The sequence below is a fragment of the Lolium perenne genome, chromosome 4 (genome assembly GCF_019359855.2).
Source record: "Lolium perenne isolate Kyuss_39 chromosome 4, Kyuss_2.0, whole genome shotgun sequence".
Lineage (NCBI taxonomy): Eukaryota > Viridiplantae > Streptophyta > Magnoliopsida > Poales > Poaceae > Lolium > Lolium perenne.
In genome coordinates, this window is record NC_067247.2 from 110,857,779 (window position 1) to 110,882,373 (window position 24,595).

A 24,595-nucleotide genomic window follows, 5' to 3' on the forward strand; every position below is an offset into this window, starting at 1 on the left:
ATCCCCGGAACATCCTGTCTAGGGCTAGCAAACTACACCCTACGCGCCACTGGATCCTTCAACCCGTTTGTAAGGCCTAACTATGCAGATATTAAACTAATCCTTGAAGAACAAGGAGCAACCATAACGGATCGGATCTACTAAATAATGATCAAGCGGGGTGCCGCCCTTACACCTAAGATAGGCGTAAGGGCGGCTAGATGTCTAAGGGTTGCACGATGATAGCATATGATACGATGAATAATGCTAACCCTAACACATCTAAGATAACTACGCTGCTCGCCATCAAAAAGGCTTCAGTACGAGCAACGCATGGATAGCGAATAAACGTGTACTGCCTAGATCGCAAGATGCGATCTAGGCAGCATGATGCTTACCCGGAAGAAACCCTCGAGACAAGGGAGTTGGCGATGCGCCTAGATTGGTTTGTGATGAACGTGATTGTTGTTTATTCCATAAACCCTAGATACATATTTATAGTCTGTAGACTTTCTAATCGTGGGAACAATCCCAACCGGGCACGAGCCAAACTCTATCTAACCGACACGTATCCTACTATATTACAGATACACGGGCAAACTAGCCCAAACTTTGCATATAAGGCCGATTCACATATTCCTTCCATGTATATTCTTCAAGCCCATCTCCAATCGCGGCCCACCTCTGATCCGGTCAAATTCTGGTGATAACACATGCCCCCTGGTTTTGGAATTGATAATTCCAAAATCACTCTGCTTTTTCTTCGTCGGGTCATGTCGTGGCAGAGCAAAACCGTCGCAGTATTCTTCATCATGATGCCTTGCCTTCTCAACTTCTCTGCAAGATTTGATAGCTTTAGCATCACTTCCTCGGAAACTGTGATGGCATTAAATCTCCACTAGGTTCCCCCTTTATTTAACTGTGCCGAACGGTTCGCCACTTCATCCCCTCGCTCTGTTCCAGCCATCGGCATCTAAAAAACCCTCTTTCCCTGTAGCAATGTCTTCCTCTTCCTCCATCTCCTCAGGCCTCTCCCTCCAATCCTCCTCCTCGAGCGAGCAGGAGTGGAACTTTGATCACGTGCCAGATGGCCCACCCGAAGCACTCGTCGGGTCAGATGGTGACTTACCTCTGACCGATGGGGAGGACGACCTCGGGTTCCTCCTCGAAGGGGAACTGAAGAGCGAGAGCGAAGACGACCTCCACCCCTGGGCGAACTCCACCTCCTCCGACGAGGAGGAGGAAGAAGAAGAAGTAGAGGAAGAAGAGGAGAATGATTCCTCCTCCTCCGCTGGGTATCCGCCAGCGAAGCGCTTCCGCGCTTGGGCGGACAGCGAGGATGATGATGATGATGAGGAAGAAGAGGCTCCGGCCGAGGGCTGGGGCAGCAGCGACGAGGAACTCTCTGGAAGCAGCGCCGACGGCAGCCACGATGCCGACGACGAGGCCAGCGAGGATTAGTAATGTAGGACTAGTAGTCCCTGAGCAATCGGCTCTTCTTTTGTTCTTCGTTTCTTGAGCAATCGGCTCTTCATTGTAAAAACCCCTCTTATTAATGGACAAGAAATTCCTCAGCTGATTCTGTCCTTTTACCAAATTTGCCGATTACTAAAATAAGTCAACAAACCAAGAGCCGATGGCAGCGCATCGATCCTTGCCATGAAACGCGAACAAAGCCGACTCTATTGTCCATCCAAGTGGTAATCTGTGACTTGTCTGCAAGAGCAAAACCCAAATCCCCAAAACGCCGCTTGAACAGATCCAACCCACGGTCATATGAACCTCAGATGTCAACCGCGCAGGTTCGCAACTGCAATGGATCCTTAACACCATCCAATGCCCACGCTATAGTTTCCAGCCTGAAGGCGATCCTTAACTGCCCCTTGCTGTCCGAACATAGCGCATTGCTCTATCTTTTCGCAGCAACAGAAACGGCCCTGACCCTGTAGACGATGATGACGGCTTCCCTTTCAGGCTCCTTTCCGCCGCTCTTAGTAGTCTTCTTCCGCAACAACTCACCGCCTTCGAAGAAGGTTATGATGCAGGGTCAGCCGATGACACCCCAATCGGCTTCTAAAAACAGAGCATCTACCAGGCCAGCTGCCCCCCGAGCCTCAGTCAAGGCGAGAATAGCGGTGAGGATGCACAGATCAGACAAAGGGCTTTGAACTCAGGTATTCTGAGACAGCCACCATGCAGAGTCAGCCAAACTTGGATCACCTTTTCTTCCGCTGCAAACCGATATTGTAGACGAAACACTAACGGCTTAATGAGCAAAAGGTTGCCTTGCATGCCAAAACTGACTTCTGACAGTACTGCTGAACTGGCGCAAAGGGTTGGAAGTCCTCGAAGAGAAGGTTCGGGCACCAAAATCGGCTCATTGCAGCTGAGGAAGCTCTCATTGTTCACTCCCTCGAGGAAGCAGAAGACCTCACAGCTGAACTGAAGACCGACTTGGTGAAAATCCGGGTCTTGAACACACAGCGGGTAGCTCCTGTGTAATTGTACTAGAGTCGATGGTTGTGCATCGGCTTTGTTTCTTAGCTCTAAAGTCGATGTCCGTGCATCGGCTGTATACCATGAGAATTTTTTTTTACTGGCCGATTTTCTATCGGCCCCCAATATTTCACTGCACATGTATCGCACATGTTCATCTGATTAGGTGCCCCCCGAGCCGAATCTGCCAGGTAACTGCGGATATCGGCTCTGTAGTTAGCCGAGGCACTGTATTTGAACGTCGGCTCCGTTAGGACTAATGTTGACTCTCATCAGCCGACGTAAAACCGCTGCCCATTAGATCGATATTGAACACAGGCAGAACGCATGGTGAGGATAATTTTGGCCGATTGCTGGAATCGGCTTCCATGTTGATTGAGTCGCTCAATGAAGGTTTTGCAATGTTCCTCCATAGATCTTTGGGGCCGATCCCAAGGATCGGCCTCGCCATGTTTGTCCATAGGTTTGTTCTTGCTATACGGTCAGGCCGGTGGATAAGACCAGCCTAACCCCATCCTTTGTCACGTCGATGCGCTTGCAGTCATCCAAATTGATGCCAGAGAGTGGCTCTTGGCCTACTGTTTCCCAAGCGTTCATGCCAGCCGTTGAAATCTCGGCTGAGTCATCTGCATGGACGACCTCTACCTCATCTCCATCCCACTGTATTACGCATTGGTGCATCGTGGATGGAATGCAACAGTTGGCGTGGATCCAATCTCTTCCTAGCAGGACAGCATAGGTGCTCTTGCTATCGACAATAAAGAACGTCGTAGGGATGGTTTTCCTTCCTACGGTCAGATCCATGTTCAGAACACCTTGTGCGTCAGACGCTTGGCCGTTGAAATCGCTCAGCGTCACGTTGGTCTTGATCAGATCCGAGCTAGAGCGTCCCAACCGACATAGCATGGAGTATGGCATAATGTTGACTGCCGCTCCGGTGTCCACAAGCATCTTGTCGACAGGCTGCCCATCGATATAACCTCGCAAGTACAGGGCCTTCAGATGCCTGTAGCTTCTTTCTCGTGGCTTCTCAAAGATAACTGGCCGTGGGCCGCAGTCAAGTTGTGCCACAGGTGCTTCGTCTAATCCTGGAGCACTAAACTCCGTCGGAAGGATGAACACCATGTTTGTGCCAGCCGATGTTTCATCATCGGCTTTCTTTTGTCTGGGGCGCCACTCTTTCCTTTGTGGCCGACCTTCTTCGTCCAGGGTTCGCTGAATTTTAGCGGCCAGATCAGGCCGCGCCTTCCTCAACGTGTGCAGGTATAACCTTTCGGCTTCCTCCAAACCACGTAGTCGCTGAACCCTACGCTTTTGGGAACGGCTGAGTCCATCAGGGCACCACCTTGGTCGGTGGTACTTATCTTCTTCTTCTTCATCATCGTCTTCCAAATCCTCGAGATCTTCCACCCGAGGGGACTCAGCGTGCTTGTTCCGAGGCGGGAGAGGCCCTAGACGTTTGAACACGGACACGTTAGCTGCATCCTTCCTCTTCTGTCTACATTCTGGGCAGTTGCCGATTGTAGGCAATCGGCTCATTCCTGAATCCCAGCAGTGTCTGAAGAAGGGACAGTCCCAGTGCCTATCCTCGTCGTCTTGCTCCCTTGACTTTTCCTTGGCACGGCGCTCGTACTTCTCCTCATCGCGATCATGCCGACGATGTCTCCTGGCGTTCCTAGCCAGACGATCTCTTTCACCATCGTCGTCGGGTCGTCGGCGTTGGTCATATTGACTCACGTACTTGTTGAGGAGGTGATCAGAGAGAGGTCGCTGATATCTCACATTCCTTACTTCTCCCTCTGTGATGTAGCGCTTGCCATCGTGACGGAGCCGATCGCATGGAACGGCTTCCTCTGTGTCCTTGCTACGAGAGCAGCTGCCCTCGTCTCCGTCCTTACCAGAGTGGTGTCCAGGTCCTACCATGTTGATGTTGAACGAGAATCCTGGCTGGCACCCTCCAGGGTAAGTGCACTCCACCATGTTAACGGCGGGGAAGGGGTGAGTGTCGACTTTCATGGCGTACTGGTTGAAAATTAGACGTCCTTGTTCTATCGCCATTTGGATCTGCTGACGCCACACCCTGCAGTCGTTGGTGGTATGGGAGAACGAGTTATGCCATTTGCAGTATGGCTTTCCGTTCAGCTCCTGTACCGTGGGGATTTTGAGGCCTTCGGGTAACTTCAGCTGCTTTTCCTTGAGTAAGAGGTCAAAAATTTGCTCAGTTTTAGTTACGTCAAAATCAAACCCTCTGGGCGGACCTGGTGGCTTAACCCATTTGCAGGATATGGGGGTTGCCCCCCGAGTCCATTCAGCCACTGCTACCTCTTGATCTCCCGCAGACCCTTCATCTTCTTCTGTCTCAACCAGGACTACTGCACGCTTGAATTTGTCCTGGTACAGCTCTGGGTGGCGCTGCTCATATAATGACAGTTTCTGAACCATGTGCGCCAGTGAAGGGTAGTCTTCTTGGGAAGCCATATCCTTGATCGGTGATGCGAGACCCACCACTGCCAACTCGATTGCTTCCTTTTCGGTCAAACGAGCCGAATAACCTCGGTTCCTCACTGTCGTGGTATCGTCACGGCATATGCCATAGGGTGGCTAATCGAAGTGGTTCCTGAGGGATCTCACGGCGGTATCCGGATGCGGGTATGGGCACGAGCGACACGGCGACGTACCCAGGTTCGAGGCCCTCCGATGGAGGTAAAACCTCTACTCCTGCTATGAGTGTATATGATGATCACACAGTACAATGGTGCTCCTAGAGCTGTGTCCGGCTGCTCCTGAGAGGCTAAGGAAGACTATGGTCTCTCTCACAGGGCAGCTCTGTAGGTAGGTGAAAGCAATAAATGATCGATCCCCTGCACGAGAGGGGGTAGTGCGGCTTATATAGGCACCGGCACTTTACATATAAGACCCTATAGTTTACTGGCCGGCTCGGCCGGCTCCGGCTTCCGCTCCTTCCCGAGGCGGTGACGTCAGGAGTGGTTGAGGCATCGTGGCCTGTCCCATCCGGCTGCCACGGTCAGCGGTATGGAGGAGGTGTCCCTGTCGCCGTCAGCCACTGTAGCCAGTACGGATCGTCGTAAGCCCTGACGGCCTGTCCGGCGCGTGGCACTATTGCTCCACAGTGCCCCGCGCTTTACGGAAGATGGAGTCAGCGTGGACTTTGGGAACCCGGATCACCTACCCGGTTCCTTCCAGTGCAAGACTCGCCAGCCTCGAGTCGGTCTGAGGTACAAACCCCAGTCGGATATGGCTTGTAGAAGCCGGCCCAGCCACAGCATTGGCGGCCGTAGCCAGGCCGACTAGGACCTAGAGCCAGCCGGCTTCCAGACCAGCCGGCCACGGCGCCAGCCGGCTGTTCCTCAGCCGGCCTTTGCCGCGAGCCGGCCAGTGGCCAGCCGGCTGCACCGCGTCCATTGCCCTATCCGGGGTCTTCCCCCCGACATTAGCCCCCGAAGCTGGCAAGGTCCTGCGTTTTAGAAGGACCTAGGCAGGTTTTCCTGGCTTCTCGAATATATTGGACGGCACTTGGAGGGGCCGACTGAGAATTTCCATTCAGCCGGCTGCGCCCTCATCCGGCTCGTTCCTGCCGGCTGCTTCTAGCCGGCCGCTTTTTATACTTGTGCAGTTTTTGCTTTCTCGCAAGATCTGATGGCGCCTCCGCCTTGCTGATGAATTTTGGCTCGAGTGAAACTTCTTGTCCGGCTCCGGCTCGCTGTGCGCCGGAGTCTCCGCCGCCTCGGGTCCTGCGCCCGACTTGACCGGCCTGACGCCAGGGCTCTGCCGCCGGTTCGTCTGGTCACATCAATGTCCCTCCGGATCCGGTGCGGTAGTGGGCGACGTGGTGTGGCCGTTTCTGGTAACGGTAGCGGTCGTGGGAGGAGTTATGGCGCAGTAAATCCGGAGACGTGGCCCACGTCAGCCACTTGGAGGCCAACCGCCCGCCGCGGTCGGCTATAAATGCCGCGGGGGAGGCATCGAGGCGGCCACTTGCCATTCTCTTCCTCCTCGCGCTCCTGCTTCCATCACTCCCGGCGCGCTCGAGCTCGCTGTTGCTCCGGCGAACGCCTCCCGCTGGCGAACTCCGGCAGGCGAATCTCCACCGATCCGCCGCCGTCACTCCGTCAATCCGGCGCCACGGGGCCGCGCGTCTCGACGGAGCGTCCTCAGCCGCCGTTGTCGCCGCCGCGGTCGCAAGGTTCCTCCTCGCCGTTTAGTCTCTCCTGGTCATCTTCTTCCTCGACCTCGCCAATGGCGTCCCCCAGCGGATCGTGGAGGGGCTCCTACATGCAGGAGGACGACATCGAACGCCTGGTGCGCCTCCGGCGGATCCCGCAGTCGGTGATCACGCGGGTGCCCGGCGAGGAGGTGGAGCCCGAGCCGCGGCCCGGCGAGCGCGTCGTCTTCGGCGCGCACCTCGATCGCGGGCTGGGCCTGCCGGCTTCGACGTTCTTCCGGCAGTTCCTCGACCACTTCGGCCTTCAGCCGCACCACCTGCCGGCCAACGCGTGCGTCCTCCTGAGCTGCTTCGTGGCGTTCATGGAGGCTTACGCCGGCTTGTGGCCCGACATCGACTTCTGGAGCCGGCTTTTCTTCTTGAAGGTGCAGACCAACGACGGCCGCCTGCGAGCCTGCGGCGCCGCCTCGATCTACACCCGGCCTGGTACGCCTTTCCCCAAAATCCCCACCGTCGACTCGGTGAAGAACTGGCAGATGTCATTCTTCTACGTGCGCAACGAGGGGGAGCTCGTCGACCGGATCAACTTGCCGGAGTTCAACCCGGCTCCTCCAGTCGGCCGGATCAACTGGAGCCACAACGCCCGCTCGACGGATCAGAACGCTGAGGTGAATCTGCTTTGGGACTTCCTGGCGACAGCCACCGATGGCGGGCTGACTGCTGAAGATCTCCTCTGCACCATCGCCGAGCGCCGGGTGCTGCCGCTCCAGATGCGCACCCACAAGATCGGGCACATGTCCGGCCGGTTCGATCCGAACCGGACGTCCATTGCGCGGCTCACCAAAGCCCAGGTGGCCAGCCGGGTGAACCACATCACCAAGGCGAACCTGCCGGAGGACTGGAGTTACGGGCTGGTGTCCTGCGACAGGAACCATCCACCGGCGCGGGTAAGCCTCATGTCTTTGCCATTTTCCGGCTTGCGGCTGCGGGGCCGACTTCCTTTTTCTTCTGCCGACTTCCGGCTCGTCATATGCTTATGTTTTCTCTGTCTTTCTAGCTTTTTGAGCGCCAGAACGCCGAGGACGGCGACCTGGCGACGAAGAGGTGGACGCCGGATCACGTCGATCCGGCTGACCAAGCCGGCGACCATGCCGGCGACGACGACCTGCCGCAGGCGCCTGATCTAGGCGGCCAGGGGGAGCACAATCCGCCCCCCTCACCAGAGCAGCAGGAGGAGGAGGAGGAGGAGGCGGCGACGTCCGGCACGGGGCCAATCCCCGCCGTGCCTCTGCGCACGAGGCCGCCAAGCACCACGGCGACTTCGGCGCCCAAGGGCACGAAGCGAGCCGGCTCCACCGCCGCCTTGGAGGCGAAGGCGAAGAAACAGCGCCGGCAGCAGCCGAAGAAGGTCCCGGAGCAGGCCGGGTGAGTTCTCTTTCTTTTTCTTGTTTGATTCCTTTTCTTTCCTTGCTTCCATGCTTATTGTCTTTCTGTTTATCCGGCTAGGGTCCCTATCAAGTTCGCCCAGGGCGGCGGCTCCCGGCAAGCTCCGCGCGTCGCGTCGCCGCCGCTGCGCCAAAGGAGGGAGCCGACACCGCAGCCTTCATCGCGCGCTCCTACGCCACCGCCGCCTGCGGGTACTGCGCCTTCCGCAGGGGCACCTTCCTTCGCCGTGCCGCTGGCTTCAGCGCCTGATCGCGGCACGCGGGTCGAGCCGCCGCGGCAGCCGACGCTGGACGATATGTTCCCGCGCCGCGCCCCGTTTGTGGAGCGGGCAGCCGGAGCTGGCAGGGGCATGCCATCTGTGGCAGGAGCTGGAGCTGGAGCTGGTGGGGCTGCGCCGCCTTCGACCGGAGTCGGCGGGTCCGCGCCCAACGTTGTGGTGCTGGAGAGTTCTCCGAAGGGAGCGCCTCAAGCGCCGGATGCGACGGCTCCCACCGGGCCGACTGCTTCGACCGCGCCGCCTCCAGCTTCGGAGCCGACGAGGAGGGAGCCGACCGGGAAGGAGCCGGCGAGGGGGGAGCCAGCGCGCTCAAAGGACGCCGACTCCCGGGCTCTGGCGAGGACGAGGAGCCCGCCGGGCCCAACTGAGGGCCTTCACGTGGCCAAGGGGGCCCGGCTGCTGCATGTGCCGTCTGCCTCTGACTCCAGCCTTGGCTCGGCTGGCACCATGGAGGCTGCGTGGCATTCGGCGGATTCTTGCGAGGTGTTCAACCGGGAGGGGCAGCCTGGTACGGCGCCCATGAAGATGGTCTTCTCCGGCTACCGGGCCGCCCTTAAGAACAAGGCCGCCGAGGCCCTTGCCCAGCTAGCAACGCTGGAGGATGCTGACAAGGTAGGTGTCTTCTTGTTTTTGTAATTTTGTTATTATCCTGGTAGCCCTCCGAGGCATGGTCCGGCTGCTTGGAGCCGGTCCGGGTTTCGTCTGGATATCTGATTGTTTCTTTCAGGCGGTTACGGAGCGACGCACCGTCTTGTACAACAAGGTGGTCACTAGCTACCACAAGGCCAAGATCGAGCGAGCCGGCTTGGCTCGCGAGCTGGAGGCTGTCAAGGGTAAGCTCTATGCTTCTTTCGACTTAATGTCTTGTTTTCTTTCAGTCTTGGTTGGCTGACATTTCTTTCTGGCCGCCTCGCAGTTGAAGCCGCCAAGGTCCCGCAGCTGGAGTCGGATCTCCGAGCCGCTCGCGCCCAGTGCGCCGAGAGCGAGGAGGCGGGCCGATCCGCCGCCGGCAAGCTCAAGCTGGCTGAGCAGGAGCTGACGCGGCTGCGCCTGCTGGAACAGAACCACCTTGCTGAGCTCAACTCCCTCCGGACGGCGGAGAAGGAGAAGGTGGAGGATCTGAGCCGGCGGCTGACGGAGGTGGAGAAGCAGCGGCTTGTGCTGCAGGAGGAGGTCACTGTCAAGTCCACAGAGCTGACGGCTACCGCCAAGCGCTGGACGGATGAGATTGGCGCGCTAGATCGCGGCTTGGCGGGTGAGTGCATCTCTAAGTTCCTTTCCCTTTGCCGGCTTTCGGCTGCTGGCTGCCGGCTTTCGCTGGCAGCCGGCAGCAGAAACTTCTTCGTTATCTTTAACTTGGGGCTGGTGGCAGTCGGTTCTTGCCGGCTGCCGCCAGGCTTTTCCTTTTGGCTTAGGACTTCGAAAATTTGCATTTTTCAGCTTATTTCGGCTTCGATGATTTCTGACTTGCTTTGTCTTGCAGCGGCCTTCCCGGAGACGCAGGACGCGGCTCTGGCAGCCGTTGGCGTTGCGCGCGAGTCCAGGAGGCAGGAGACCGGCGAGGGCAGCTCGGAGTATTTCTCCATGGAGGATCACATGGCGTCCATGGCTGCCCGCGTCGAGCCTATCACCAAGCTCGGCTGGGAGCTTCGGAAGGCGGCTGAAGAGCTGGTGCCCATGCTGTGGCCTGAAGAGGCGGCGCCGCAGGATATCTCCGGCCTCATCTCCGCGATGGAGCGGGCGCCGGAACGCTTCCTCGACTGGAAGGAGTCGGCCACGCGCGCCGGTGCCGACATGGCGCTGTCCTTCGTCCTCTCCTGGTACAACGAGGTGGACCTGGGGCAGCTTGAGTTCCGGCGAGCCGGCGTGGAGGACAAGCTCCCAGCCGATCTCAAGGCCGCCCGCCTTGCTCGAGCCAGCACCATCGCCGAGTTCGTCGACAAGGCCCTCTTCGTCGCGGACCCGAACCCTCCTCCATCCGATGGGGAGTATATGGACGATGAGGAGGCGGAGGACGTGCCTGAGGACGACCCGGCAGCCGGCTCCACTGATGCCCCTCCGGCTTAGATTTCCTGCTTTCCAGTTGTTCTTTTGCCAAGACAATTCGTTAAATCCCCGGGATGCCGGGTGCATATGTAAGACAATGTTATTGTCCTCTTATTAAGGCACGCTTTAATGTGTTTGTTAATCATCTGTGTGCCGAGTTGCTTTCTTTCGACTCGTTCGCTTTTTCCCCTCCGCCCCACTCTTTGGCTGTGCCCTTGCCGGTCGTACGTCCGACTTGCGATCCGTCGCCGGATCAAGAGCGGGCCGCTGGGTGAGGCCGACAGTATTTCAGTCGAACGAGCTGAATTCGGCAATCCGGCACTTTTATGAAAAGTTGCAAGTCAACTCGCTTTTACTCTTTCCCTTAGTCGTTTTTCGCGTGCCGGCTCCCTAGGCCTTACTCCCGCCAGCCGGACAGCCGGGTTGCGGTCTGTAGCTGGATCGGAAGCCGGCTGTCGGAAACCGGATCACGTTACTGAGCCGGCCGCGTGAGAGGGTTCAAGCCAATTGGCGAAACAAGGTAAAGTACGCGAAAAACTTGTCGGAAACAGCGCTCTTGGCGCAAGCTTTTTCATAACTCACAAAAGGGATACAAGGGATACATACATTCCTGCTCTCATGTGTAAAATGGGCGGAGTAACCTGACATTCCAGGGACGTTTAGTCTCCTCGTCAGCCTTGTCCGGCTTGTTTTTCTTAGCCTCTTGGGCATCTATGAGATAGTAGGAATCATTGCCTACTGCCTTGCTCACGATGAAGGGACCCTCCCATGGGGATGATAGTTTATGTTGTCCGGCTGTCCTCTGGATCAGCCGGAGCACTAGGTCTCCTTCTCGGAATGCTAAGGGCTGGACCTTCCGGCTGTGATAGCGTCGGAGGCTTTGCTGGTAGATAGTAGATCTAGACTCAGCCAGCAGTCGGGCCTCTTCGACCAGGTCAACTCCATCTTCGCGAGCTTCTTTGGCTTCGGCTTCTGTGTAGAGTTTGATCCTTGGCGCGTCATGCTCGATATCAGTCGGCAAGACGGCTTCGGCCCCGTATACGAGGAAAAATGGTGTGAAGCCGACTGAGCGGTTCGTCGTTGTGCGCAGGCTCCACAGCACATTGGGCAGTTCTTCAATCCAGCAGCCGGCTGCTCGCTCGAGCGGCTCCACCAGCCGGGGCCGGATGCCGGCTAGGACTAAGCCGTTAGCCTTTTCCACTTGTCCATTGGACTCTGGGTGTGCCACAGAAGATAGGTCCATCCGGATCCCCATTTCCCCGCAATAGCGAGAGAAGATGCCTTGGGAGAAGTTGGTGCCGTTGTCGGTGATGATGGTGTGGGGGTAGCCGAATCTCACAATGATTTCCTTGAGGAATGTGACGGCTGTGGACCCGTCCAGTTTCTTGATTGGCTTGGCTTCGATCCACTTGGTGAATTTGTCAATCATCACCAAGAGGTGTGTCATGCCGCCTCGCGCTGTTCTGAATGGGCCTACCATATCCAAGCCCCATACGGCAAATGGCCATGTGATGGGGATGGTTTTCAAGGCGGAAGCCGGCTGGTGTCTTTGCTTTGCGAAGCGCTGACAGCCGTTGCACTTCTTCACCAAATCTTCTGCGTCTCTGAGCGCGATCGGCCGATAAAAACCGTGCCGGAAGGCTTTGGCCACTATGGCTGGGATGAGGCGTGATGTCCGCACTCTCCTTGATGGATTTCCCGTAGGAGTTCAATCCCTTCAGCCGGCTCGACGCACCGCTGGAACACCCCACTTACGCTGCGTTTGTACAGCTGGTGGTTGATGATGGTATAGGCCTTGGCCCTTCTCTCAATCTGCCTGGCCTGGACTCTATCATCAGGCAGCACACCGTCGGTGAGGTAGGAGAGGAATTCTTGTGCCCATGAAGGTACGCATCTTATCTCGAATACGCTGACCAACAGGGCCTCCTGCGTGGGAGCTTCCGGATTCGACTGCATGGTCGCCGGGTTCGGCTTGCTAGCCGGCGGGTTCGGCTTGCTAGCCCCCGAGTTTGGCGATGAAGCCCCCGGGTTGGACTGAGAAGTCCCCGGGTTCGGCATGCTAGCCGGCGGGTTTGGCTTGTTAGCCCCCGACTTGGGCGATGAAGCCCCCGGGTTCGGCTGAGCAGCCCCCGGGTCAGCCGGCACGAATATTGAATCCGAGTCCGGTGACGGTATGATGGACGGCTTCTTGAGAACCGCCAAGGCGACACCCGGCGGAATGGCTTGCCGGGTTGAGCCAATTTTGGATAAGGCATCAGCCGCTTCGTTATTTGCTCTTGGCACATGGTGGAATTCGCAGCCATCGAAGAAGCCGGATAGCTGCTGGACATGGAAGCGGTACGAGGCCATGTTGGCGTCCTTCGCGTCCCAGTCGCCAGATGCTTGCTGTATGACCAAGTCGGAGTCGCCGAAGCAGAGTATGCGACGCACGCCAATCTCCTTGGCCAGCTTCAGCCCATGAATGAGCGCTTCGTACTCCGCCACATTGTTGGAGGCGGCGAAGTGGATCTGCAGGACGTAGTCCAGCCGGTCCCCCTTGGGAGAAGTGATGACGATGCCGGCTCCCTAGCCGTTGCGCATCTTCGAGCCGTCGAAGTGCATCTTCCAGTGTGTGGAATCTGGCACAGGCGGCAGGTACTGCATCTCAGCCCAGTCGACGAAGAAGTCCGCGAGGATCTGCGACTTGATGGCTGTGCGTGGCTCGTAGAGGATGGTGTGGGCGGCTAGCTCCAGGGCCCACTTGGCAACCCGGCCGTTGGCATCCTTGCTGCCTATGATTTCCGCCAAGGGTGCTGTGGCAACCACCCTGATGGGGTGCTCTTGGAAGTAGTGCTTGAGCTTCTTGGCCGCCATGTAGACGCCGTAGGTGACCGTCAGTAGTGGGGGTAATTTTGCTTCGGCGGGAGAGCACTTCGCTAAGGTAATAAACTGGGCGCTGAACCAGCTGCTCCCTGTTGCCGGCTTCTCTGCGCTCCACCACCAGGACAACGCTAACCACGCGGTTGGTGGCTGCGATGTACAACAACATCGGCTCCATTGAACCCGGCGTTGCAAGGATTGGCGCGGTTGAGAGCACGCGCTTCAAGTCACGGAAGGCCTCGTCCGCCTGCGGTGACCAGACGAATTTGTCCGCCTTCTTCATTAGTTGATACAGGGGCAGTGCCTTCTCCCCAGCCGGTGACGAAGCGGCTCAAGGAGGCCAGGCAGCCAGCAAACTTACGGACGTCCTTGAGGCAACTGCGGCAGTTCCATCTTCTCTAGGGCACTGATCTTGTCCGGGTTGGCTTCGATCCCCCGCTGAGAGACGAGGTAGCCAAGGAGCTGGCCAGACGGCACGCCGAATGTGCACTTGGCCGGGTTGAGCTTCATCCGGAATCTTCTCAGATTGGTGAAGGTTTCTCTCAGGTCATCAAGGAGGGTAGTCGTCTCCTTGGTCTTTACAACGACATCATCCACATATGCGTGAACGTTTCTGCCGATTTGATCCTGCAAGCATTTTTGCATGCACCTTTGGTAGGTGGCGCTGCATTTTCAAGCCGAACGGCATAGTCGTGTAGCAATAAGCCCCGTACGGGGTAATGAACGAAGTCTTTATTTGATCAGCCGGATTCAAAGGAATCTGGTGGTAGCCTGAATAGGCATCTAGGAAAGACAACAGTTCACAGCCGGCAGTCGAGTCTATGACTTGATCTATGCGCGGCAGGGGGAAGGGATCCTTCGGGCACGCCTTGTTCAGGCTGGTGTAGTCGATACACATGCGCCAGGAGCCGTTCTTCTTCAAAACCAGGACCGGGTTCGCCAACCAGTCCGGGTGCAGCACTTCCATGATGAAGCCGGCAGCTAGGAGCCGGGCGATTTCTTCACCGATGGCCTTCCTTCGTTCTTCGGCGAAGCGCCTGAGAGGCTGCTTCACCGGCTTGGCTTCAGGCCGGACGTGGAGGTGGTGCTCAGCCAACTCCCTCGGCACACCCGGCATGTCTCTTGGAGTCCACGCGAAGATGTCCCGATTCTCACGGAGGAAGCTGGTGAGCTCGCTTTCCTATTTCTTGTTCAAGCCGGCACCGATGGTGACGAACTTGTCGGCTGCGCCGGGTCCAGCAGATCTTCTTGGTGTTGTCGGCCGGCTGGAAGTGAGTCGTCCCAGCCGGGTTGCCCGCAGCCGGCATGTCTGTCTGCGCGGCCTTGGCGAGGGCGACGGCGTCGTGGATGAGCTGCTTCTCGGTGGCGATGACCAGCGTCTGGGCCATCTTGGAGCTCTGCGTGGCGCAGTCCATGGAGCGGCGATAATCGCCGGCTACGGTAATGACCCCCTTGGGGCCAGGCAGCTTCATCTTCAGGTACCCATAGTGGGGCACCGCCATGAACTTGGTCACGGCCGGCCTGCCCAGGGAGCGCGTGGTAGGGACTCACGAGGTCCACCACCTCGAACTCGATTCTCTCGGTGCGGAAGTGGTCCGGCTTCCCGAACATCACCTCCAGCGTGATCCGGCCGATCGGCTGGCAGCAATGGCCTGGCACGATGCCATGGAAGACGGTGGGGGTGGGGCGCAACTCAGCCTCCTGGATGCCCAGCTTGCGGGCGGTGTCGCGGTAGAGGATGTTGATGCTGCTGCCGCCGTCGATGAGGACGCGCGAGAAACGCACGCTGCGCCGGGTTGTGCCGATGGTGGGGTCGAGGACCATGGCGTAGCTGCCCGGCTTCGGCAGGACAGCCGGTGTGTCGCGGCGATCAAAAGTGATGGCCTGCTCTGACCAGTTTAGGTACTGGGGGACCGGCGGTATGACCGCGTTGACCTCGAGGGAACGGCGCTCTTGGCTCGTCCTGTCCTCGGGCTCGGAGGTGAAGATGATGTAGGTGGCGTCTTCGGCCAGATATCGGCCGGCATGGTGCACTTGGTTAGCCTCGTGGTGCTCGAGGTTGGCGTTCTCTGCGCCGGCTTGGCCACCCGGCCCGCCGGCTGGTGGAGGCGGGGGGGGAGGCGGGAGGGGTTCACCGCTTGTCAGCCGCTTCATGAAGTGGCAGTCGCGGGTGGTGTGGTTGGAGGGGTTCTTGCCGCTGTGGTACTTGCACGGCGAGTCGAGCATCTGCTCGAAGGTGTACTTCGGCTTCCACTGCCGGTCTTGCTTCTGGCGGCGGCTGCCGCCTGCCGCGTTGTCTGTCACGGCGGCCACGTGGGCGGAGCCGTACCGGCGGTCCGGCTGGTCGTTGTGACGCTTGCCGCGGTAGTTGTCCCGCCGGCTGCCGTGCGAGGCGCCCTCGGCCGGCTTGTTGTTGTCCCGTCTTGCTGGGGCCGGTGAAACATCAGCCGGCGCCTTGCCGGCTTCCTCTGCCAGCGCGTACTTGTCTGCGATGACCATCAAGGCGGCCATCGTCTTGGGCTCGCTGCGGCGTAGCTTGTGCCACAGCATGGTGTTGGGTCGGCAGCCGCCCATGAAGAAGCTGATGGCTTGCATCTCGTGCACGCCCTCGCAAGAGTTGCGCATCTCGCACCAGCGCGTCAGGTACGCGCGATCCGTCTCGTCTGGGCCCTGCTTGCACATCTCAAGCTGTTGAGGGCGACCCGGCCGGCGATAAGTGCCGGTGAAGTTGCTGATGAAGGCGGCTTCGAAGTCCAGCCAGCCGTTTATGCTGCCGGCTGGCAGGTTGTTGAGCCACGTGTGGGCGGAGCCGAGTAGCATGAGGGGGGAGTAGCGCACAGCCCGGCGCTTGTTGCCCTTGGCGATGCCGACTGCCGTGGAGTAGTCCAGCAGCCAGTCTTCCGGCTTGGCGGTGCCGTCGTACTTGGGGGTGTCGCGCGGGAGCTGGAAGCCATCGACCATGGGCTCGTTGAGGATCCACGGCCCGAAGCACTTTGGGCCGGCTGGCCCCTCTTCTTCCGCGATGCGGGATTGAACCAGCCGATCGAGGCGGTCTCGGGCGTCGGCGGGCTCGATGCGCGGGCCCAGCCGGGAGTGTGCCGGCTGGCGTGCGCCGCTTGCCTCTGGAGCCGGCCGGTGATGACGGCGGGGCCCGGAGTCTTGCTCCTGGTTCCGGCTTCGAGGGGGCCGGCTGCGGCTGCTGCCGCTCGGCTGGTGGCTTGGCCGGCCCGAGCTGTGCGTGGCCCGGGAATCATGGCGCCGGCTTGGTGCTGGGGAGGAGGACTCGGCCGTGTCCCTGGCGCCTTCCCTGTCGTTGCTGCAGCTCCACGAGCGTGAGAAGCTCTGGGGGCATTGACATACACGGGGTCGGCGATCTGCCTGTTGGCTGCGTTGAGCAGCTCGGTCACCCGCCTGGTCCGGCGGCGTAACTCTTCGCCACGAAGGCGGTTCAGCTCTTCTGCGGCGGCTTCTGCCGCGCGCATGTTCTTGTCGGGGGTGTTGTAGACGGGGAGCTCCGCGGACGGAGCCGGCGAAGGAGCGCCGTCGCGGGGGGTCTCAGCGCCGAGGTCGCGGCCCCTGCGGCGGATGTGGCCGGCTCGGCTTGGCTCGTCGCCGCCTGGAGTGAGGCCGTGGGCGCGGTTGTACTCGCGCTGGGTGATCTCCATCTGGCGCTTAGCAGCAGCCAGTTCTTCGGTTTGCTTGAGGAGGAGCTGGCGGTGCGCCTCCAAGTCCGCCTCGATGGCGGTGGGGTCGGCACCAGGCGTGAGCGGGGTGCTCAGCTTTGCCCGGACTGCATCCAGCCGGGACGGCGGTGGTGGCGCTTTTGGGCCCGAGCCGGAGGCGTTGGGGTCGATGTTGCGCTCCAGGTCGGGGCCGCGCATGCGCGGGTTCTTGGTGGGGAGCTCGTCGCCAGCCATCATGACTTGCACGACGGCGGGGCTGGCGAGAGCGCTGCTGCCGGCTCGCGGAGGAGGGCTAGCGCAGCGCAGCACCTGCCGCGGGTAGCGCGGCGGTGCGACGGTGGCGACGTAGACGTCGAAGCCGCCGAAGGAGATGACGCTGCCGCCGGCCGGGAAGGGCCGGTCAGCGAAGCAGCCAGCGTTGTCGCTGACGCAGTCGAGGGAGCCGAATCTCCAGATCAAGCCTGAAGCGACTCGCTCGCCGGTGGTGGTGGTGAGGCCCGTCCGGATGAAGACACCGGCCGAGGATGCTGAAGGCCCCACGGTGGGCGCCAAATGTCGTGGTATCGTCACGGCATATGCCATAGGGTGGCTAATCGAAGTGGTTCCTGAGGGATCTCACGGCGGTATCCGGATGCGGGTATGGGCACGAGCGACACGGCGACGTACCCAGGTTCGAGGCCCTCCGATGGAGGTAAAACCTCTACTCCTGCTATGAGTGTATATGATGATCACACAGTACAATGGTGCTCCTAGAGCTGTGTCCGGCTGCTCCTGAGAGGCTAAGGAAGACTATGGTCTCTCTCACAGGGCAGCTCTGTAGGTAGGTGAAAGCAATAAATGATCGATCCCCTGCACGAGAGGGGGTAGTGCGGCTTATATAGGCACCGGCACTTTACATATAAGACCCTATAGTTTACTGGCCGGCTCGGCCGGCTCCGGCTTCCGCTCCTTCCCGAGGCGGTGACGTCAGGAGTGGTTGAGGCATCGTGGCCTGTCCCATCCGGCTGCCACGGTCAGCGGTATGGAGGAGGTGTCCCTGTCGCCGTCAGCCACTGTAGCCAGTACGGATCGTCGTAAGCCCTGACGGCCTGTCCGGCGCGTGGCACTATTGCTCCACAGTGCCCCGCGCTTTACGGAAGATGGAGTCAGCGTGGACTTTGGGAACCCGGATCACCTACCCGGTTCCTTCCAGTGCAAGACTCGCCAGCCTCGAGTCGGTCTGAGGTACAAACCCCAGTCGGATATGGCTTGTAGAAGCCGGCCCAGCCACAGCATTGGCGGCCGTAGCCAGGCCGACTAGGACCTAGAGCCAGCCGGCTTCCAGACCAGCCGGCCACGGCGCCAGCCGGCTGCTCCTCAGCCGGCCTTTGCCGCGAGCCGGCCAGTGGCCAGCCGGCTGCACCGCGTCCATTGCCCTATCCGGGGTCTTCCCCCCGACACTCACGGTCCTGAAGCGCTGGATGTACTCTGACACTGTTTCTCCGCGCTTCTGACGTACTTGTGCTAAATCGGCAATGCCAGCCTCGGAAGCCTCTGAGTGATACTGCATGTGGAACTGCTCTTCCAACTGCTTCCAAGTCCGGATTGAGTCTGGTGGCAGCGATGTGTACCATCCGAAAGCCGATCCTGTGAGGGACTGTGCGAAGAACCTTACACGCAGCTCATCTGATGCTGAGATCGTGCCCAGCTGTGCCAAATATCGGCTCACATGCTCGATGGAGCTGGAACCATCTGATCCATTAAACTTGGAGAAATCAGGGAGCCGATATTTGGGTGGTAGCGGGATCAACTCGTACCCGTTGGGGTATGGCTTGGAATAGCCGATTGTCCTCCTTTTCGGCACCATGCCGAACTGGTCTCTCAGGATTGTACTGATCTGATCCGCGGTGCTGGCTGCAGGAGTCGAACTCTGAAGATTCGCCGGAGTGGCATACTTAGCCAGCCATGCTTGCTTTTCCAGCTACGAGCCAAGCTGCAGGAGCTGAGCTGCGGAGGTTTGTCGAGTGGCATACTTAGCTAGCCACGTACGCTTCTCAAGATCTGTTCCCGAAGTTCCTCCTGTCGTTCCGAAGTCCCCGCTGTTGCGATCCGGTTTGTGAGTGCCCGATTCTATCAGTCTAGCACGTATGTGCACGTGTATCCGTGAGGGATCTCCTTAGGCGCCTCATGCAAGAACTGGTAGTCGCTAGAGTCACCACCGATCTTGTAGACGACGTATGCCGGTGAATTCGGCACTTCTGGTGCTGCCAACGCGAATGGCAGCGGCGGTCGGGACTGGAGTGGCATCTCTCCCTGGTAAGTCCCTAGAGCTGGTCCTGACGGAGAGTACTGATGCCTCGTGATCTCCTGGATCACCCGAAGAGCGACACGCTCCAAAGTGTTCACCAGGCTCTCAGAATGGCGGTGTAGCGAATGAGCTACCATGAAGTTAATCTCCTGACGCAGAGACCTGGTGCGTTCTTCTGACGGGGCGGACAGGTCCACTCCATCGAGCGCGCCTTCAGGTGAGAACCCTTTCCACCTGATGCCATGTGAGCGGGTTCTGTGAAAAGAGCCGATGAGGTCGGCTTCGAGGATCGCTTTGACCTCGTCATACTTCTTCTTGAGCCCCTCGGTCAGATCCTCGTACGTGACTGGGGTGCCTTCCGCCATCTCAAATGTAGATGGCGATGCGGTTGATGTCGAAGATTGTCCCACCGGGCGTGCCAGAATGTGTTGCGGTCAGAAACCCACCGGCGAGCAGCGACGGGCAACACAGTAGAGCCGGGAGGCTCCCAGGACTGCGGCTGGCCCTGGTCCCTCCGAGGGACGGCCCGCAAAGACTCGGCACGCACGTTCGATGCTGGTGCAAGGGCGTGCCACCTGACCTATACCTGGTCAGGAAGGTGATGGATGTGCCTCGCTTAGTTTCCTGCATGGCATACACGTAAACATTAAATACGAGCCTCGATCGGCTCTCAGGTTGTCCTGTAGATCGGCTCAAAGAGCCGATCCACCCATGATCCGTACGGGGTGTACGAATATATGTTGGTCCTGCTTGATCAAAATAAAGCTAAAACGACCTACTACGGTTTAGGGTTTTCACCACATAATCGGAACATCCTACTCGTGATTGAGCCTGGCGGCCACGCACGGTGATCGTAAGCCGACCCTAGACAAGGCCTAAAAACCAACACGAGGTTGATCCCCGGAACATCCTGTCTAGGGCTAGCAAACTACACCCTACGCGCCACTGGATCCTTCAACCCGTTTGTAAGGCCTAACTATGCAGATATTAAACTAATCCTTGAAGAACAAGGAGCAACCATAACGGATCGGATCTACTAAATAATGATCAAGCGGGGTGCCGCCCTTACACCTAAGATAGGCGTAAGGGCGGCTAGATGTCTAAGGGTTGCACGACGATAGCATATGATACGATGAACAATGCTAACCCTAACACATCTAAGATAACTACGCTGCTCGCCATCAAAAAGGCTTCAGTACGAGCAACGCATGGATAGCGAATAAACGTGTACTGCCTAGATCGCAAGATGCGATCTAGGCAGCATGATGCTTACCCGGAAGAAACCCTCGAGACAAGGGAGTTGGCGATGCGCCTAGATTGGTTTGTGATGAACGTGATTGTTGTTTATTCCATAAACCCTAGATACATATTTATAGTCCGTAGACTTTCTAATCGTGGGAACAATCCCAACCGGGCACGAGCCAAACTCTATCTAACCGACACGTATCCTACTATATTACAGATACACGGGCAAACTAGCCCAAACTTTGCATATAAGGCCGATTCACATATTCCTTCCATGTATATTCTTCAAGCCCATCTCCAATCGCGGCCCACATCTGATCCGGTCAAATTCTGGTGATAACAGTTACAAAATTTATAGCCTGCTACTATGTTGTTCATGCCAATTTTGTACTCCCTGAACATGTTGGTTTGCATGGGACTCGACAGTAGTAAGCCTGCTGTTTCATTCTAACATGCTCTGTTATATTGGTTGTTGGTATGCGGCATGCACTCCTTGTTTGCTTATTGTGCGCATTACAATGATCTTGTTATAACGACGAAATGATGAGTTCCAAATTCTTTGGCAAACAATATTGTAGTGTCTTTGCCTTTCCATTGTTGCTGTCTTAACATGTAATGTCTTTGTTTCAGATATAGGTGCTGCATGGACAACTTAAAAGATTGCCGGATCGCTTCATTGTATTGCTAGGTTTAATTACCATTCAATTTCTCTGGGTTCTGTAATATTTTTTCAAAGCCTTGCAGCTGATGTAATATTTAGTTAGTTTTTATAGTTCTTTCGCGCATTTTTTCTTTGGTGCTTGTGGTAAGTGAGGCTATCCGACAGAAATCAATGCTGCGTAAATATTCTCAGTATCTAAATCACGAATTCCCATCCCTTAAACGGCCCAATTAAGCGAAATCTCATATGTGCTGGCCCGCAAAATCCTAAAGCGCCTATTATGCCGGCATATAAACAGCAACTAAACGGGCTGGCCCACTTACTTATTGGGCCAGCACACTTGATTTACGGTGGACCCCACACTCTAATTGGGCCGGCCCACCTGCTTTAAGGTGGACCCCACCCACTACTGGGCCGGCCCACTAACTAGTTGGGCCAGCCCAATTGCTTTTGTGGTGGACCCCACATACTAAATGGGCCGGCCCTTTAAGAGGAAAGTGGGACCCACCCGTGTTTCTGGCCCGGCCCACTATCTTGTTGGGCCGGCCCACTTTCTATATTGTGGACCCCACATACTAAATGGGCCGGCCCTTTAACAGGAAAGTGGGACCCACCTGTGTTTTTGGCCCGGCCCACTATCTTGTTGGGCCGGCCCACTTGCTATATGGTGGACCCCACATACCAAATGGGCCGGCCCTTTAACAGGAAAGTGGGACCCACCTGTGTTTCTGGCCCGGCCCACTATATTGTTGGGCCGGCCCACTTGCTATATGGTGGACCCCACATACTAAATGGGCCGGCCCTTTAACAGGAAAGTGGGACCCACCTGTGTTTTTGGCCCGGCCCACTATCTTGTTGGGCCGGCCCACTTGCTATATGGTGGACCCCACATACTAAATGGGCGGGCCCTTTAACTGGAAGTGGGACCCACCTGTGTTTTTGGCCCGGCCCACTATCTTGTTGGGCCGGCCCACTTGCTATATGGTGGACCCCACATACTAAATGGGCCGGCCCGTTAATAGGAAAGTGGGACCCACATGTGTTTTTGGCCCGGCCCACTTTCTTGTTGGGCCAGCCCATTTGATCTAATGTGGACCCCACGTACTAAATGGGCCGGCCCGATAGCAGGAAAGTGGGACCCACATGCTAATTGGGCCGGCCCAATAACTTTTTGGGCCGGCCCACTTGCTTTAAGGTGGACCCCACTTGGTAAATGGGCCGGCCCGATAACAGGAAAGTGGGTCCCACATGTCTTGTGGGCCGGCCCTTCTGCCTGTTGACCGGTCAAACGAGTGCATTCGGCCCGGCCCACATGCTTAGTGGGCCGGCCCATTAATGTTTTGACCAGTCAACCTTAGAGGTTAGGCCCGGCCCACGTAACTAATGGACCAGCCCAGCTATATAGTTGACCGATCAAACTAAGTCAGCTGGCCCGGCCCGCAAACTTAATGGGCCGGCCCGCTTAAGACGTGGCAGGCCTCGTGTGGGCCTACCATCTACCACGGGGTTTCGTAGGTTAACGCCGTTAATCGCGATAACGGCGTACGCACGTGTCAGTTTGCATGATGTCAGCAGTCAACGGGCTCCCGGAAACACTTGGGCAACGGTCCGATTTTCCGTGGCGGAAGGGCGCCCAAGCGCGACGGACCGAAAAAATCGTCGTAGGACTTAGCCTGACGCAGTTTCGACAACAGAACCCATATCGTCGGGTTAGGCCCATAGGCGACGAAAAATACCCCTTAGCGGACGATTTTGAGACGTTGTCTATCAGAACTTTTCTTGTAGTGTATATTCGAAGAACTTAACCTTTGAGCATATTCAACTACATCACAATACATTTTTCTTACCGTCATTGCATTATTGCTCATTTGTTCTCCGTACCATTCCTCATCCTCCTCCATTGAGGATTCCTGTATCTCATTAACAGCATCGCAATATTCATAGAAATATTCCATCTCTAGTTCCTCACCAAATAACCAAAATCATTATCTAGGCACGAAGCCTCCTCAGAACAATATTTATAGGTTTGAATCTTATAGGAATCGTTACTAGAGAACGGAACATAATGAAATTGGGTACTATTTGTGTGTGGAAGTTAATTTTCAGAAGTGGGACATTCAAGCAGTTGATCAAATTGTTCCTTTCCATTATTACTAAGGTAATCAGCCATTTAGCTCAGCGATAGTCTTACCTTCCACTAGTAGAGGGAGTGCAGCGTCGAGTGCCACCTTTTCATTAGCAATATATTCTGGTGGTTTAGGTGGAAGTTCTTCAAGTGGGGCTTCCTCCGCAGTCTCCTTTTGAGCATCCTTTGACTCCTCCATTACAAGTTTCATCTGTTCAAAGGTAGTCATCTCGGAACATGATTAATAGCAAACGTTATATAATTTTTTTTGTAATTTTTTGTTCTTTTCAAATAAGTAAAAGCAGTAACATAAAAATAAATAAACAGTAATTACTTGAAGCTAGTAAACAATTTAGTACAACAATGATAAGTTAATAACTAAAGACAAGGACCTAAAGCGCTTAGCTCCGCAGAAACGGCGCCAAAAAATAGCTTGATATCTGCAAGAACACATATCAAATGTAGCTAGTTTTGAAGTAAGAGTATCGAACCACGGAGAGCTGTTGGTAAAGGTCTTAATGCCCCTCGCTACTATTATCTAGAGAGTACTTCTAAGTTACTCTAATTCCAAGATAAAATATATAAAGGTTGTTTTCTGTTGATAGCAAAAGTAAACAAGAACAAATAAGTAAACTAATGTAACCGAGAGCATCGAGTATGGCTGTGGGATTGAAAATATGGCTAAGGTGTTCTCGGGTATTGTTGGTTCCACCACTAGCATTAACTAATAGCACAAACTAGATAATTCATATATTGCACTCGTTGTATGTGGGAAAGGCTCGAAAGTTGGAACATGTATCTCATAACACATCCCTGAATAACCACCGCAATGACCTTCAGCAAGCCACCTATTGGTCCGTCCCAATTAAGGGATTGCCCTGTGGTTATTTGTTGAGCGTTGCGAGTCCCTTCTTATCATCTTCTTCCATACAATAGTGCACCGCACACGGGATGTCACTCCTCGCCGTATGCACTACCATACTTCGAAAGGTAGTTTCCTCTCATGACCAAAGGCAAATATTATATGGTGAACATCATATTATATCACAAGAGAACACTACCACACAATCATAGTACAAAGCCATAAATCATCTTTGTTCATATCATAATATAGCTAGGGTTTGTCCATCTCTCCCCAAGAACAAAGGAACTACTCACACATGAAGGCAATTAATATGACCTCAAACATATGAATGGAGTATGATAGTACAATTGAATACAAGATGAGATCCACACTAGGGATTGGATTACAACCGAGTAAACAAAGGGGATTGGTGTTGGAGACGGTGTTGTTGATGATGATGATGA

The 24,595-nt window shown here is 56.5% G+C and overlaps 1 pseudogene; it reads right to left on the reverse strand.

The window, feature by feature from the left end:
* The window catches only part of LOC139839075 (uncharacterized), a 105,939-nt pseudogene extending 82,423 nt beyond the window's left edge, over positions 1–23,516 (reverse strand).
* Positions 23,517–24,595: the final 1,079 nt, after the last annotated feature.